The sequence below is a fragment of the Sceloporus occidentalis genome, unplaced genomic scaffold (genome assembly GCF_023333645.1).
Source record: "Sceloporus occidentalis isolate IW3139 unplaced genomic scaffold, rSceOcc1.0.p SCAF_457, whole genome shotgun sequence".
Taxonomy (NCBI): Eukaryota; Metazoa; Chordata; class Lepidosauria; order Squamata; family Phrynosomatidae; genus Sceloporus; species Sceloporus occidentalis.
This window is the reverse complement of record NW_028317437.1, coordinates 62,291-80,270: the sequence shown is the minus strand read 5'-3', so window position 1 is coordinate 80,270 and position 17,980 is coordinate 62,291.

Sequence of the window (17,980 nt, the reverse complement as noted above, 5' to 3'; positions counted from 1 at the left end):
GGTTACCCTTCCATGCATCCACTACGTTGAGTTAATCATGACACCTCCCCCTTTAAGATGGTGGACAGAGGAGGTCAGCACACGCTGATCTACTATGTCTGCCTAAATCCTAGTCTCCCCCTGACAAGACAAACTGTCAGCACGGGACTCCATCTGAGCAACTTGCTAAACTTCCCATCTACTCTATCTGCCTGAAGAGAAGGGTTGTGATAGATTATAACAGTGAAGTCACAACCATACAAGCATGGCCGTAACTCCTGCAAAGCACACACCATAGCTAAGCACTCTCTGCCAACCCTTGAATAAGCCTCTTCCTTTGGCGATAAGTTACTCCGATGTTTTAAGGCCTCATCCATTTGTTTCTCTGCCCTGCTTAGGATAGCTAAACGCTGCCCATTCCCAAGCAAGACAGCAAACGGGTGTCCATTGTCCTGGGCATCCGGTGTGGATCCCAGGTTCTTGGCTTCACCTACACTCACAGGGCGAGGGGTTTCTTGCTGACTGGTCAATGCAGCTGTCTTTTCATCAACCCATACTATATTATCCTCTATAGCTGTTGCCCCAGCATCTTGCTGGTATGCCACTACAGCTACAGGGGAAATATTCTGCCCCTCACACTGCCCACTCAGTGAACACACAAAAGGGATAACAGGGTGTGAATTTTCCTCCCCCTCCTCCTTATCTCCAGACTTTACAGCTTTAGGGGTCTTAGGCACGGTGGAGAAACTACCCCCTTCCTGCTTCTTAACCTCCAGCACTTTAAGAGTTAAATGAAGCATTTCCTCTGGAGCATGAAAGCAGGGTTTTGGCTGTTGACACACAGATACATCACATTCCATATATCTCTTGTTTTCCCTTTGAGGAAAGTCAGTAACATGAATATCCGCAGACACCCCTATATCATGTATACTTTCTCCTGCACCCAAACCTAAATACTCAGGTGCTGTAGGCACGGTTGGCCACACATCCCCAGTCCCCTTTAGTTTTTCAGGGATAATACCTTCTGGGCATACAACTTCTGAAGACACTTTGGCCGAAGTATCCCCAGCATGCCCGAATCCCTTGGCTACCTGATCACCCATAGTAACACTATGCTTTTCCGTATCAGGGGGCATTGAACCAGAAGAGCCACTACAGACTCCCTGTTCCTGAAACTCTGCCCCTCCAAAGGTCAAACCACACTTTTCCCCTAGAGCTTGCTCGCTAGGTGTGGTCCCTTGGTGCACATCCCCCTTCATCTCTTCAGGAGACAGGATCCTGGGTGCTGGTTCAGACAGACATACCTCTACCTTCCGGGCTCCCTCCCAGCTACCCACTACTCCCAAAGTTTCAGACAGTACCTTAGGTTGGACAGGGCTCTCTACCAGCCCTCCAGGTTTGCAGGTTTCCTCAACTGGTGCATACTGGCAAACAAGCCGACCCAGATCCTTGCCCAGCAAAACATTAACAGGAATATCCTCGGATATACCCACCTCCCGCAAACCCTTGCCCACACCCCAATCAAGGTACACACGTGCCACTGGCACTGCAGGGCGCACCCCGCCAATTCCATGGATGGGCATGGTCTTCCCAGGGATAAGATCCTCCAACTTTACCATCTCAGGCCGCACCAGAGTGCAAGCAGCCCCCGTATCCCTGAGTCCCATAGTCACACGGCCACCTACAGTTACTCTTTGTAGGTTCTCTTCTTCATTCCCCTGAAACCTGGAAACAAACAAGACAGCTGGGTGTTCCCCAACTGTTACACACTGCAAATTGTCTCCTTGTGCCTCCTTTGGTCTAGCCACAAATAAAACAGGTACAGCTCCCCCAGCTGTACCTCCATTTCCATTTGTCCATGGAGATGGTCTCTTAGAGGGGCAGGTGGCACTCAAGTGCCCAATCTGGTTACACCGATAACACCGGCGGGTATCCCCCTGGCCCGATGTGGCCCCTGCTCTGTTGGCTAGAAAAGGTGTGGGTGATGGTCTCCCTGCTGGCTTAGGAGTTGGTGGCTGGTAGGCTGCTCCTTTCCAGGTAGATGGTCCTTGTGATGCTTGTACCCGCTTGGTTGTTGGAGTACGGTTGTTGGCATAATCGTTAGCTAGATCTGCCGCCTCTGCCATGGTTTTAGGTTTTCTGTCCAGAATCCACTCTCGGGCCTCCGGACTTCGTGTCCTCAGGAACTGCTCCAAAATCATCAGATCCTCCAGGGCCTCATATGTAGTAACTTGTAGGCCTCCAGTCCACTGCCGGAAAATAGTCCGAAGCTGTCCCGCATATTCGGTGCAACTGTCCGATGTAGCTTGTTGCATCTCTCGAAACTTTTTCCTGTAGAATTCAGGGGTGAGGTTAAAACTTTTTAACAAGGCAGATTTTATGGCCTCATAGTCCTGATCAACTTCCATTGGTAAGGAAGCAAACACATCCAGGGCTTTCCCCTTCAGACGTGGGGTTAAATACTTTCCCCACTCTTCCTTGGGCAGCTGGTACTGCCGGCACACTTTCTCAAATCCTCTCAAAAACACATCCAAGTCAGTGTCCTTTTCCAGCATTGGAAAGTGTTCCAGGCGAGGTCGGTTAGCATATCCATCTCCGTTAACTATGCTTTGGGGAGACGGACTATATTGCTTTAACCGTAGAAGTTCCAGCTGGTACCTCCGCTCAGCTTCTCGTTCAGCAGCTGCCCGCTCCGCAGCTCTCTCAGCAGCCTCCCTCTCTCTCGCTCTTTCCGCAGCCTCCCTCTCTCTCGCTCTTTCCGCAGCCTCCCTCTCTCTCTCGCTTTCCGCAGCCTCCCTCTCTCTCTCTCTCTCTTTCCGCAGCCTCCCTCTCCCTCTCTTTTTCTGCAGCCTCCCTCTCTCTCTCTCCTTGTACTGCAGAATCAGGTTGAACTTTAGCTGAGGATCCACGCTCCCCAGATCTTTTAGTGCCACTTGTAACTCAGAGTCCATTACACTCAAGGCGTTAACTTTATCAGGAAAATATCCTTGATCCACAGGCTCTTCCAAAATCACATCTGCTCCAATGGCCTGCTCTGCACAGAGTTTATCATATTCCAGGAGATCCAAAATCAGCTGCTCTTTGCTTTTGCCAAAAATTTGTATATTCCTTTCTTGACAAACTAGCTCCAGAGATTCTTTTGGCTGTCGTCGATATGCCTCCATAATACAGTATGGTAGAGAAAAATAAAAGGGAGAGGAACGAACTGTTTTGCACTGTATGTCTGTAATTAGGCACTGAGTAATGTCTTTGGGAAATTACACAAAACCCATGTAATTTCTTCTAGTACTAAAATCACCAAACCGGGCAATATAAATAGCACTAAAAAACTCTAGATATCCCACCTAGCTGCCACCAAGTTTGTCACGGTCAGGACTACTTGCCAAGCCGTGACTGTGTGGAGGGCGTGGGCATGAAGGGGTTAATAGCACCAGGCCTCTGGATTTACTAACTTGACCCCTTAACAAGGCATAAGCTATACCAAATTAACCCCCAAATCCTGCCTGTATCCCCTCAGGTAGTCTGCCACCACTCACGATTTTGATACCGGATTCGTGAGAAATCCGAATTAGAACCTTTATCTCTATATATATATATCAACCCACCCCGGGCAACTAACATATATATATATCCTGTAAAACTTAACAATATGGTAACGTGTTATCCTCTCTTAGGGTTTGTGGATATCGATACTAGAGCCCAAAGACAGACTTGGATTATGAATATTTTAATAACAAAAAGACAAAGATTACACAGTGCCAGAATTACAAAAAACAAGACATACAAAATAAAAATAAAACAGCAAACAGTTCTTAAAAACAATAGGACTTAAACACAGGACCCTCACTCACGAGTTTCTCCAATAAGTAGGCCTGTGGGAACTCCTTAAGTCCAGATGGTTTCTTATGATGTTGTTCTGATCACAGAATATCGTGGAGTTCTGCTTTGAGGTCGCTGCTTTGTCCCTAAATCAGACTTTTGCAAGCAAACGCCCCTCTGACCACATGACTGATTATATGACACCATCCCCAAGAATCGGGTCCCATCTTTGATGTGCCAATAAGTTATGGTGGGGTAAAGGTGATGGAAACCCCCCACTTAAGATAGGAATGGAATTCCTATAACTCAGGGTCCTTATCTGTTAGGCCATGAATCACCACAGGGGTCCTTTGGGAAGATGACACCTCTAGCCAGAACAGATACAGAGGGCATTCACAAAGAAACACATTAAATCAACCTCAGATTAACTCATTGAATGCTTAAACAAAGAAACTAACCACCTCTGCTGGGTTACCCTTCCATGCATCCACTACGTTATATGAGTTAATCATGACACCCCCAGTCACCATCTTCTTCACAGCTTTGATCTGCCGGCGGTCGCAACCATCCCACCCTCTGCTTCCTCAAAGTTAAATAATGTCTAATTGCCCAAGTTCCAGGGGAGGAGGGGAAATCTACTCATTAAACTGCCCCCTCTGCTTGGATTAGAGTATCCAGGTCTATAGAAGAACAGCTTGAAGATGAATCCTTCGCCATAACATGAAGCCGTACCCTGCGGGTAACCAGGAGGGTCTGTTCTCTTCTTCCAAGGGTCTTAACATTCCCCCGACTCATATCACATAGGTTTGGGTATCGAAACCCAGAAGATCGGCCCCATCCAGCCCCCGTTTCTCCTGCTTCAAAGACTCAAACCTTAATCAGTCGTTGGTCTCGTCTTAGATTCAGGAGCCGTATGTCTATCCCATGCATGTTTAGTACCCTCACTGTAATACCCTCTACCACTTCTGCTGAGAGGCTGTTCCACTTACCTACCGCCCTCTCAGTAAAGTAAAATTTCCCTACATGTTGTTAGGTTTACCGTAGGTTCGCCACAATTTTAAAAGCTTTCATAAGGTGCCCCGTTTTCCTATAATCCTCACCCCAGCAGCTTACATTCGCCCCTCAACACAACAAAACTACGTACGCGAAGTGCGTCAGGCCCCACGCCGCTCCGTTAATTGACGTGATTGCGGAGCCCCGGTGATGGCGGCCGCGCATGGAGCTCGGAGAGCCAAACATCTCTTTCTTGATAACACTTAATAATAAAAAGCCAAGCCTGTTTCTATTAGAATGTTAATTCCATGGAGAATACGTCTTACGACAACCTGTTATCATGGCAACCAATTCCCGTCACGGTGAAAAACACGCAGGTTCCTCCTAAATCCTAAACCTGATGCAAAAAAAACCAAAACAACAAAAACAAGCAAAAAAGCTAAAAAAAGAAAGAATGAATGTATTTTCCGTGTGCTAGAATTCTATAGAATTACATATCCAATACGTGCTCAAACTCCCTCGCCGTATTACCCTCTACCACTTTGGTTAGAAGGCTGTTCCACTTATCTACCACCCTCTCAGTAAAGTAAAAGTTCAGAAACATGTTACTATGTAGGTCGACGGAAAATGGAACTAAGGAATTCTAATGGTACCTGGCGTCCCCCCCCCCCTCGTGATGAGGATCATGCCTCTGATGGGACAATTTGCCCCAGGGCATTAAGAAATCCCCAGCAGGGGGCAGCACATAACCAATCAGCATTCGTTTCTCCAGGTTATTTCCCAAAATATATAAACCCTTTAGGAGCCAGAAAGGCGGCGATGCATTCGGAGGGTTAATAGTAAACGTATCACAGCCTTTACATTAACCCTTTATGGGATATAATAACGAGCAAGCTTCTGGCCCCCAAATGGTTAAATAGTTTCCAGTTCCTTTTTCTCTCCCCCCTCTCCTGATGTGAATCCCCTCTCCCCGCTCCCCACCATCTCCAGGTTCAGTTAATCACTGGATTAGTGGCGGAAGATTTTTTCGTGTCATGCTTTCAGAGCACTCATGAATTATTCCCCCCCCCCCATTCTCTGCTGCCTTCTCTTACTTACTGCTAAACAAACACCCACGTCTGCGTTATAAGACAGGCTCCTGGTGCTCGTGTCTGGCGCTTTAAAATGCATGGCGTTGGGGCTGTGTCTACTAAGCGAAGTTAAAACACCTTTTTCCTTTTTCCTGCCTGTTGCCGTCGCTTCCGGAAGTAGCTGAGATCCGTTTGGCTAGAGGTTTTACTAACGGCTCCTTCATCGTGTTTAAAAGGAACCTTGCGGCTATTAACATAACCAAATTCATGTACCCAACCCCCTCGACCCATCGTCGTCCTTTCCCTCCGTCCTCGTACGCCTCAGTGAGTGAAGTAGGGCATCAGGAGGTGACTGTGCCCCGGTGTCCCCACTGATCCTTTACAGGCAAAAAGATTTCAGGAGTTTCCCATCTCCAGAGTGAATTCTAGGAATGGCATGATGATAAAATGCGTTACATTACATTTATCCACGGGGAGCCACCCAACGGACCGTAATCAATACGAGGGCCGCATCTCATTCCTCCCCGACTCATTACCGCGCCCTGCTGTCTGTCACGTTTTGGGCTGTTATATCTAAAAAGTGTCTATCTTTTACTGCAGCCAATAGAAAGTTTGTGATTTATTTACTTTGTCGATTTAAATTCTGTTAATCATCTGCTGGTCGAGCGGAAAACCCGCAAACTACGCTCTGTGATTTATTATTCATTTTGCGTCCACGGATTTCCCATTAAAGCCGATAATTGACTCAAAACAATTAACCTTAAAAAAGTAGCTACGAGTCTCCATATGATCCAAAATTCTTTAATTATACATCATACGGGGCTCCCTGCTACGCAGGCGCAAAACATCCAGCCCCCCCTGCTGAGCTTTCATCTGGCGCTGGGGCTATTACCGGCCTGGAGAGTCTCTCAGAGGAGTCTTGGAACAGCTTCTCCGGCTAAAATCCTGTTTTTGGGGTTTTTAGGCTTAAAAAATGTCTCCTGAGTCTCCTGAAAATTCTGACGGGTAAACCCAGTTTCTCCGAGAGTCGCCCACTTATTCTGAGAAATGACTGTAATGACTCGCACCCGCAGGCCTCCCTTAATCGCATCTCGAGCGGCAACGCGAACCTCTAAGTGCAGCCATTATCAGCTAATTCGCTGTCGCTCCGGCAGCACAGTTTGCCGAACGTCGCTGGGGGGCTCCCCGTTCCGCTAATCACCCGACAACCGCCATTATTATGTTTGTTCGTAGAGAAAGCTTAACGGCTGCAGTGAATCACACGTTATTATGCGAAACGTGTCAGGGGAAACAAAAATGGCCTCCCAGCAGAGGTGGTAGAAGGTAATACAGTGAGGGGATTAAACATGCATGGGATAGGGATACGGCTCCTGAATCTAAGACGAGACCAGCGACTGATTAAGGTTTGAGACCCCATGGTTCGTGCACCCCGTGGGGCAGCGTGGGTGTCCCTGGCAGCTGGGACACACACACTCTCTATATATGCTCTATGTGTGTGAAATGCGCGCTCTACCTGTTACTATCACACAGCTGCGGAGCTCTTTAGCATAATCTCCAATTACCCTCTCCACCGGCTGATATAATTACCGGAGAACGTGCCTTTTAATCACTCATTCTCTAGTAAACAAACCCACGCATTCCCGCGGTAAACACCAGAGCCGGGACGTGCCGCCATGTTACCCCCCCCCACCAACCCACGCCGGCCGCGATTCTCTGCACTCATCGCTGTTTAGCCACTGACGTCCGGGTTTCCCCGCGATGCATTGTTGCAGCTCCTATAAAATACACACGTTCACCCGACGCAGTTTGTTTTAATGTAGCGCCGCATCGCGCGATCGGGAGACAACTCCAACAAGAGTGGCCACGCTGATTGCAAGCTTCTCGGGCGACCGACTCCTATTCAATAAAGTCTGGTCCACCTCGTGGCTTTGAGACATGGTTCAGAGGCAGACATAGGGTGAAAGCGTTACGCGTCGCCACGTCCCGTACAGGTTTTACACGTGGATATTAAATGGACCTTTTCTGCTGTTACTCCACGCCTTGGCAGACCCACCATCTCCCCTCGCCGTCCGCAGACCTTTCCGCAATCCCCTCCCCCCCGTCCTTCATATCGACTTGTTAAAAGGCAGCTGGATCTGGTGACCTTTGAAGGTAAAACCCAAAACGCCGAGAGCGGAATTATGAAGACGGGCGACGCAGGAGATGACTCACTGGGCAAATATCTTCAAGACGTCTGCTGGATACAGAGCCCCCAACCCGGCGATCACGTTCCAGGGTTATAAACCAAAGCGTTCCGAATTATATATCCTAAATCCCCATAAAATATTCACAGATTCAATAAAAAATGGGATTTCTCAGGCTTTATGACCGAAGACATTGCTCTAAAAGCCACAGACGCGTTTCGCGCGAAGACTTATTTAGAAGGCGTGTAGAAGTTAGGTTTTATTGCCCAGTCTGGGCTGAAAAGTGCTATTTTCTGTTTTTAAACTTTAGATCAAAAATTTGTGCCCACGGGGGCTGTGAGCGTTAAGGCGTTAAGCCCCCCGACCGTGACAGACTGTGTAGCGTGATAATGACCCGGCCGCGGGGGGCGCGCAGGCGGCACCCGTCACACAATTCATAATTATAATTCTGAACTTACTGATGAATTAATAATCTGTTCTATCTAGAAGACTCGGGGAATGTTCGTAACAAGCAGGACTCATCAATTATGAATCAGATGAAAAGTCATTGGGAAAATTCTCTGTTTTTTGGGGGGGGGGGTTTGTGGCATCTTTAGGAGGTCCTGATGAAGAAGCCACCAAAGAGGTCTCCAAAACGCTCGAGTTATAATGAGAGACAAGATCCGTTAGAGGACAACACGGAATGTAAAGGGTCAAAGAACGCTCTTCATAAAAGTTCCAATTCACAAAAAGACGTAGATGTATATATATATATATATATATATATATATATATATATATATATATATATATATATATATAGGACATCATACATCAGACCCCCAAATTGGGCCAGACCCCAAACCCGGAGGCTTCCCCAAAAGATCCACAGGAAGAATTGAGATGACCTGGGCTAGTACTGAACTTCATGGCATCTGTAGCGTTTTTCCATAGAAGTCCATGATCTGAAGGACTCCATTCATAAGCAAATGGATTTAGTATGATGAATTCCTGATGGCGGATCATCTAGGATGAATAGAGGTTGGAAAAACAATCCCGGACGGTGAACTAAATACAATAGTGGAAATAGTTCTGCTCCTGGAGATGCGCGGCTGCCATGCGTCGAGCCATCACTACAAGTGGCTTTTCAGCTAATCGCCGGATATCGTGCGAGAGCCATCTTGACTTTGTACCCCTCTCTCTTGGGGCCGGAGAGTTTAATTTGGGTGGGAATGGCTCCAGTCCCCGAGCATACGGTGAAGCCTCCTGCCGGCCGACGAACAGCTGGTAGCAGAAATGAGCTCGTTGTGGATTAAAGCTCGTTAATTGGCACATTATCTGTAACCGATTCTCCGACAACAAGTGCCGGCGACCTTGGAAATCCATATAATGGGTAATAAATGCGGAGGTCCCAGAGCAGAGTTCAGGTACATTGTAAGCAGTGTAACCCAGCAGCATACTCTGCACTGTACATAGCTCTGTCATGGTTACAGCACACGGTAACTACCTACCCAGGAGATAACAGAAAGTTATATCTCATTTCCACACCAATAAAAGAATAGTGCCTGAACTGAAGAGATTACAATCTAGTGAGTGCTATATGGATTACCTCCGAACATTGAATCACAATAAACCCTTTTTTTAATTGGAATAGGGTTCTAGAACTGTTCTAGAGCACCTGGGTCTTCGAACTGTCTGATTATATCACATTTTCCATGGTTGACCAGCTTACCATACAGGAGAAACCTTACCCAACAAATTTGCACAATGAGTTTACAATCTAGTGCAGTCGTTTAGGGAGATACTCCTCAAGGGTAAGAAGTTTGCCCGATCCTACCCATCGTGGGGTCTGCGGCTCTGGAATTCATGTTTAGACGATGTGGACATGTGCTGAAGACGTCTCCCAGCCTTTCCTGAGGGCATCTTCAGAGGTAGGAGAGACACTTAAAATCCGGCAGCCCCTAATTAATAATCTGCCAGAATAACGCTGGGGTCCTGGAGCTAGAATATTGTTATTCTCTTAATGATTGAAATCAAACTTGCAGCTAAACACCTGTCAGACATAATGCAAGGTAATCGCTTCATTGTGAAGACTAGCTGCTGGGTATTTCAAGGGGGGTATTACAGGAGGGTATTACAAGGGGATGCGACTCTGGATCAAGGGATCACATTTGGGGTAGGAGAGCAGATCATGAATTCCAGTTCTGCTATCCTGTAGAAAAGCAGAGATTACAGATTTAGAATCTAAAATAATTCTAGAAAGGTGACGATGGATCATAAACCCGATCTATCCAGGTGAATTCAGCCCTGTGTGTCTGACACTACATCGGTTGAAGTATTATTTACCCCACTCTGGTGCACCGGGTACTGGTGGTCTACTATTAAAAGATTACGTTTTAGGTTTTTTTTTATCTGGTACAAAAAAGCAGTATTTTAACCAGTTTTGGTCAATTTATAGATTTTCAGTTTTTAACTTAAATAAAGAAATCCATTTCTGTTACTTAATTATGTAGAAAATAAAAACGATGGGATTTATAGTCTTTGCCTGACTGTTAATTGTACGGATATGCCAAATAATTAAAAAAAAAAACCTCTCCATGGGTGCAGTCCCTAAAACCCCAGGCCTCTTGGCATCTCCCCTGGAAGACCTGTCAAAGTCTCCAGAAGTGAGTGATAATCCCTGAAGCACAAAGGTAATTTTCTGTGTCAGCCGCCTGTGAAAATCTTGGCGCGTTATCACTAATTATCTCTCCGACATCTACAGGATTATCCGGCAGGAGCGAGATCGCGCATCGACTCCTTACAGTGATGTCTCAGTCAGAGACCAGGGCCGTCTCAATCCTAATATACGTTGTGAACAAAATACATTTGCTTCTGAGACTCTGTACTAATACCCCAGCATGTTATTGATTGCGCATGCAATATATATATCAGGAGTTAAAGGTCCATAAGAGCGACTCTATTGGTCGTTGCCCTTCATTGGTTAATGCCAGAGGAGCTGCAATGGAGTCGCTCTTAAGGACCTTTAACTCTGGCCCCCCGAAACTTGGCCTGTGGGAAACAATTGGCTTCCGCGTCAGGGGGCCTCCTCTGGCATCAACCAATGAAGGGCAACGGACCATTTATTCCTGGGGTGACCTTTAACTCCTGAAAACGAAGATTGTTTATAAATATAACACTTCACTCACCGGAGACCCTGTTTTAATCTCCATACAAAACTTTCTTAATGTAAAGAAATGACTATAGATTATGTGCCTTAAATTATTAAATCCTTTTTTTTTATTATTGGGCTCAATTAATAATCCAACTATCACAATCTTGGGAACGCTTCAGTTAAAAGTTCTGCTCATTTTTATGAGAATCCGTGTTCTCGACCCATGCTTGCCCTCTTTACACGCTTACACTTCAATTATTCATCTCCCTGCATCATCCTGAACAATCTCATCTTGGAAAGATTAGAGTATTTTATAATAACAAAAATGTATCAATATTTCAATCACATGTTTCTGGTAATTATAGGGCTGGAGACTCCTGTTATGCGGAGTTATTGTCATTTAACGTCTATCGCCGGCCTAGTTTGATGTCAGAACTCCGAGAACCCGTTATACAAGATCAGCTTCCTACATAAGGTATTGATCAGCGTAACACCCGTCCTCCCAACACCTCAATGTTCTCCGGGGAGTGCTGCATGGTTATATAACACCGACACTTGTTGACCGTTCAGGTTTCTTATTAGCCGGGAAAGTTTACAATAGTAATAGTAACCCAAGGTTCACGAAATCTCAATAAAGAAGAAATCAGAAGATCAGATAAAGAAAAAAATCATCATCAGAAGATCAGATAATGAAAAAATCATCATCAGGAGATCAGATAATGAAAAAATCATCATCAGGAGATCAGATAATGAAAAAATCATCATCAGGAGATCAGATAATGAAAAAATCATCATCAGGAGATCAGATAATGAAAAAATCATAATTAGGGGATCAAATAGTGAAAAACATCATCATTAGGACCACCGATCTTTCTTACCACCGATCCATCTTCCTTTCATACGTTTCATAGGCTCGACTATCCCTCCAACTAGGGAGCAGGACACCCGCCTGTCCCCAAATCCTCACCGCAGCCATCCTCATCCCTCCCTGGTGGTCTAGAGGTCATGCCAACCCTTTTCTAGAGCGACATGATGGCTGGAAATGTGATTCTGAAGTCTGTAGTTTTTTGCTCCCGACTTCTTATGCGTTCTTTGACTCCGACAAGCACCTGTTCTGGGTTCACCGAGAGGCAGGCAAATGAATAATGAAATATCTCTCTAGATAATTATTCTCCGTGGGATAACAGCATTTGGAGTGATTGCCTCACTTTTCGCAGCGCTCTTTCCTCGCACCGAACATTTGGTGCTGGATAATTGCTGGTAGCGTGACGTATCAACCGTATAAAAGACACCCGCTTTATCTTCTTCTGGTTTTTATTCCTATTTTCTGATCATAAATATACTTTATTACGTGAAAACAAACAATTAGTATAAATGTATCCCGCGGAGAACCTGAAGAAGCAGAACTCCATCAGTCATTCTCACGTCTTAAGCCCTAATTCGGCCCAACGCATCTCCCGCCTGGCAATTAGGGGTAAAGGGGCAGATGGAGTGTATTCTGCAGAATTCTAAGGGGGTCAACAAAACTTGAAAGGGGCCACTGAGCTGTCATACGTTATAACGTCTATTAACGGCTGGAGTGTCCCCTTAACCATGGAGTGTGTGTCACTCATCCTGCTCTAGATACAGTTACAAAACATTTTCTTGGTGGCTTGGGTGATGAGAGTGGTAGTCCACAGCCGCTGAAGTGGTGAGAGGCTGCCCGTCTTTGGAGGACTATAACACCGATGGAGGCTTCCCTCTCCTGCAGCTTTTTTTACTCTTCTACATTATTTTTTAACCAAAAACACAATTTTCTTGCCTGGTGTTTGTGATGCTCCGATGCACACATTCTCCTCCGAGAATCAGCAATTTATGATAAAAGTTACCGTTACAAAATATTCATCTATATTTCAGCTATTTGAGGCCCCTTGTATTTTCTCTTGTGACCCTTACTTCACTTTATATTCATGAGAGGGGCCACGGGCTGCGTGTACCAAACATACACAATAACACAAGAAGAACAGATCTGTATCTCCATGGCCTCTTATAATTAGAAACAAACCCAACCTTTATCTTTTAGATTCAAGGGGCCATAAGCCTATCTCATGCATGTTTAAATTCCCTCACTGTATTACCCTCTGCGACTTCTGCTGGGAGGCTGTTCCACTCATCCACTACCCTCTCAGTAAAGCAAAACATCCTCCCATCCAATTTCATGGGATTGGGGTCCGTCTTCTCCGCCATCGATTAGTTTCCCCGTGACTCAGTGATTATCAGAGGCCGTCGGCTCTTTAACCGTTCGCCGTGCGTCTTCCATCCAGGTTCTTCTCACATCCCATGCTGGGCTTTTCAGAAAGGTCATGTGTGTTTTTAGAACCGTTTTATTGCAGAGATTGTATCAGAAATCCATGCTGTTACAGAGCACCTGACATTAAGAGTTAGGAGATACATTGTAGCAACGTGAAGGCAGGTTGGCTCCGATGAAAACTTATATCCATTTCTATAAATCCTAATAGAAAAAAAACAGATTCTTCCAAATTCTATTTAATGAGCGTCTGATTTTTGCAGGAAGCCATAACCCCCGGTTTGTGACCCGACGCGTTCCGCTGTCTCTTTACTCATTACATAAGAATTGAAATCTCTTTCCGGAACATAGGGATGATAGCTGTCCTTCTAGTGCCAGACCCATGCGACTCGGGAAGTCTGCCCCGCTTGTCTCCTTATCTGCCCCGGGCATTTAAAAAGCTTACTGTTAACATTTGTGTTGGAAGATAACAATTCTTTGAAGAAAAAGAAGGATTTGCTCGCAAAAGGGATTACCCAGCGCACTTTGATTGGAATGAGGACCCCACGTCAGTAAATCCAATATGTCAGCTGGAGATAGGAAACAAAGAACATAATGAAAGCATTGCAGTCACCACCAAAAAGAAGGAACTTTACCCACGTGTAAGTAGGAGCACAGGCAAGATGTTTGGGGAGCAAAGATGGCACAGGCAGGCTGTTTGGTGGACTGACAAGCTGCTTGGAGGCAAAGATGGCACATGCAAGCTGTTGGGGGCTAAGATGGCACTGTAGGACATGTTGTTTGATGAAGTCGGGGAGCCCCTGCCAGTGTCTACGGATACATTGTTACAAGACGCTATGATTGTCTTCTCGCTGTGATACAGTGTAAGGTGATACATCAAAACGTTTTTAATTTCAGAATTTTATTCACAATTTCCTGAGTAATTAAATTTTTTTATTGCGACAGCTAATTTCATGTGTAATACCAAACACGTCTCTTATTACCACTGGAAACCTTTAAATTCAAATGTTTTCCCCAAATAATTCAACATAATTAGTCACCTGACATCAAATCAATAATTTCATAATAAATCATCTGAAAAATGTAGGGTTTTCAATTAAAGCAGAACCGTCACAAAAAATAAACTTATATGAGCTTTTTTTTATGGATTTTTATATATGGATTTTTTTTTTGTGCAGAAAGAAACATCCAGTATTTGCATTCTTTATATATATTTCTTTAATAATCCCGAATATAACAGTTAATTCGCACTTTATGATCGCGGGCGCTGTATTTAAACGCTGATTGAAGACTTTAATGTCCCGAACCAATAAACCCCAATGATGGCAATTTATTTAGTGTCAGGGAATGATGGAGGATTTCCTCGCTCTGACGGAGAAGCATCGGCTGTAATAAAATCCATACGACGAGCCCCATTACCCCACGACACATTACAGCCAATATTTAAAATTAGCTCTCGGCTCTAAAAATAAATAAATAAATAAAATGCAAAATTTAGTTCACTTTTCTGTATTCCGCAGGCATAGAGTGATAGGAATGGTCAGGACTGCATAATATTTCCATTGGGCAATGGGGCTGGCTTTGGCCCTAAAACACTTAGTGGTTTTTAGTCAATCTTTTAAAGGAGCTCGATTTGGGGAGCGGGGATTAGAAGGAATGATTGTAAGCTCTTTGGTCAATTCACTTCTCACCAACAGACTTAAGAGTAAAGAATTTGTTTCACAACAAATCCTTAATTGCTTAAACTTTTTAAAATCTTATTGACATTTCAACAATAAAGAAAAAAAAGAAACCTCAGAGGTCTCCTCTTCAGATGGAATTTCCCCTTATGAAGCCCTTATGAAACTTATGTGACTTCCATCTTGTCTGGATACAATACAATTTATCACAAGGTTATTAAAGCTGTCTTCCTCTGGAGAGGCACTGGGGGGGTTAGAGACCCCCCGCCATGTATTGATGGCTGGAATCCATTCACTTGGGTTTAATTACATTTTCCGTCTTTGCTGAGACCGCGTTCCGCCTGCAGATCTCTGACATAAACGTTTACAAAATGCCACCGTTTTTTGATTGAAAAATTGGTCTGGGAGCCTCTTACAGGACAGACTGGAGCCCACCAGCGGAGCGCGATGGAGGCTGACACCACGCAACACACAGAGATGTCAACTTCACAGCATCAAAATGTGACCGCGCTGTATGTACCGAGATTATGATCTCCGGATTGCTTCTTTAGAACATTTCAGTGATTTTAGGAGAATCACAAACACTAAATGAGTGTTTTACTGACTGAGGCTGTCGACACTTATGTTCTGAGGCCTCCCTGCATCTCGACTGATGGGGATTTGAAGCTGGTGACCATGGACCGTGGCCACGTGCTTCCCTCTCTGGTTAATGACTCCTGATGCTCACCATGGGGTCACATCTGGTGCGTAATCCCCTCAAGGGCTTGTTCCTCCCCTGTGTAACCCGTTCCCTGAGCCACTGCCCTTGAGTGTTGGCCTGAATGTGACTGTGATCCAGTTCCACCGACCCAACCTCTATTAAGCATTAAGACCTGTTACTGTCACTTAGTCTTGGCCAGCCCTCATTATAAACCACCCCATATACCCCATTTTCTCCAACCAGGAATGTTTATTATACATCCCAACGTGGTAGCTGAATCAGAGACTCTCAGGCTTCCAGTGGCATTTCAAGAGTTTTACGAAGTGTTTCTTTACACTAAACACCAGGAGGGCTCCTAATGCGTTCTAGCTTTCTGCTCTCTGTCTGACCTTTAGCTTCTCCTATGAATTATCACCAGGTGAGTGGGACGTGGAAGCTGCAGAATTATGACATAATCGTGGCCAGAGCTCTCCATGATAATCCTAATTTAAGTGCTCGATGTTCTTATAGCCAGAGATCTACCCCATTCATAGGTTTGTTTCTTATGAAAAAAGCAACACCCAGGATTCTAGATCTTATAACCTTATGAATACCGGCAAAGCCACGAGTTCACCGGCAGTGGAGAAGCACGTGTACGTGGCATGAAATCCCCAGACGCGCATCGCATGTGACGTGTGCCCAAGACCTTACAGCCGGGTCTCAATAATCAGGACTGAATCCCAGCTTTCCCCGTCCGATCCCGGCCCTTGTCGTTCGGGGAAGCCACGCAAAACAAACAGGAGAGAATTGGCTTTAAATGTTTAATTTCAGGAGAGGAAGCCAAATAAAGCGACTCCATTTAAACAGGAGAGGCTCCGAATACCTTTTGTAGGGAAGCACACGGCCCGACGCCATCATTCAATAAGAATGTCTCCACGTTAAATAAGGCATCTCGATATTATATTGCAGAGGGAGTCTCATAACACAAGAATCATTTCCTCATTAAACCCGTGTTTTCTCTGTACTGTATGTATTTATTCTGCCTCTTGTCATCCAACGAAGACAAAACAGAAGACGGATCACATCCGGCGGATCAGACGTTCTCCGGGGATCTTGTGTGATATGAAAATAAAACACACAGGGTGCATTAATATGAGGCCATCATGTAGGGACCCCATCAGTAGCCAAAGCAAGTGTTATGGGGTCTCGTATGCCTCGTGAGCTCATTAACACCATGAAAGACCCCGATGGTGGTCATCTTGGTTGCTGTCTCAGGGTATCTTGAGTGGCTTGGAAGTCTACAACAGCTTGAATGTCCGAGACCAAACTTTATCTGGCCCCTAAAGCCACGTCCAGTGTGTGTGACTAACTAGGGAGATATTCACTAAACCTGAAAAGCAGGAGGCTTGAAATACCCATGTTTTATGTTGTCCGTTTGGTGATTTGGCTTCACCGGGTAACCGAGGAGCTTTCACTATGGAGAGATGTCTCCAGAGCTCCAGCGCTTTGTACCTCTCCCCTGTATATGGTGTGTGTATAACTGAGAGGAACTGCGTTGTTTGTGTGTTTGATTAAGTAACACATGGAGTCAGGAAACAAGTCAATAAGTGTTCATCAAACGGAAGTTAGTTGGAAATTAATTGCCCTAATCGGTAAAGCGCGGTACCAGCTGGGACCAGACTGCGTCACATCAACAACTCACCAGCAAATAAAAGCCTTTCTCCCACCGGGGGCTTCCGCTCCAAAGGACTTGGGGGTTTATATCGAGTTCTATTTGTTCTTTCCAATGTGACCCTGATACATTGTATAACCAGGTGATGCTTGGCTGTTACCCCAGTGCTGGATCCTATCAGTTATACGGCATACATTGTCCAGGAGCCTTGGGGTGCCATTTCAAGGCTGGATTTCATTATGTTGCTAAATTCTACCCCAAAGACCCCCCAGGCTGCCTCCTTATTCCCTGTATCCTCACCTCAATTCTGTACCCCCAAAAAATATTAACCCTTTAATAGCTTATCACACAAATCCTATCGCAGTGGCTCGGTAATAGTAGGCGTCAAATGTCTTGAATAACGGCCCTGGTTAAGTCACCTGTGTTCAAGCAGGGATTCCAGCTGCGATATACCAGGGAGAAAGGCACCAATCGGGATGCTCAGAT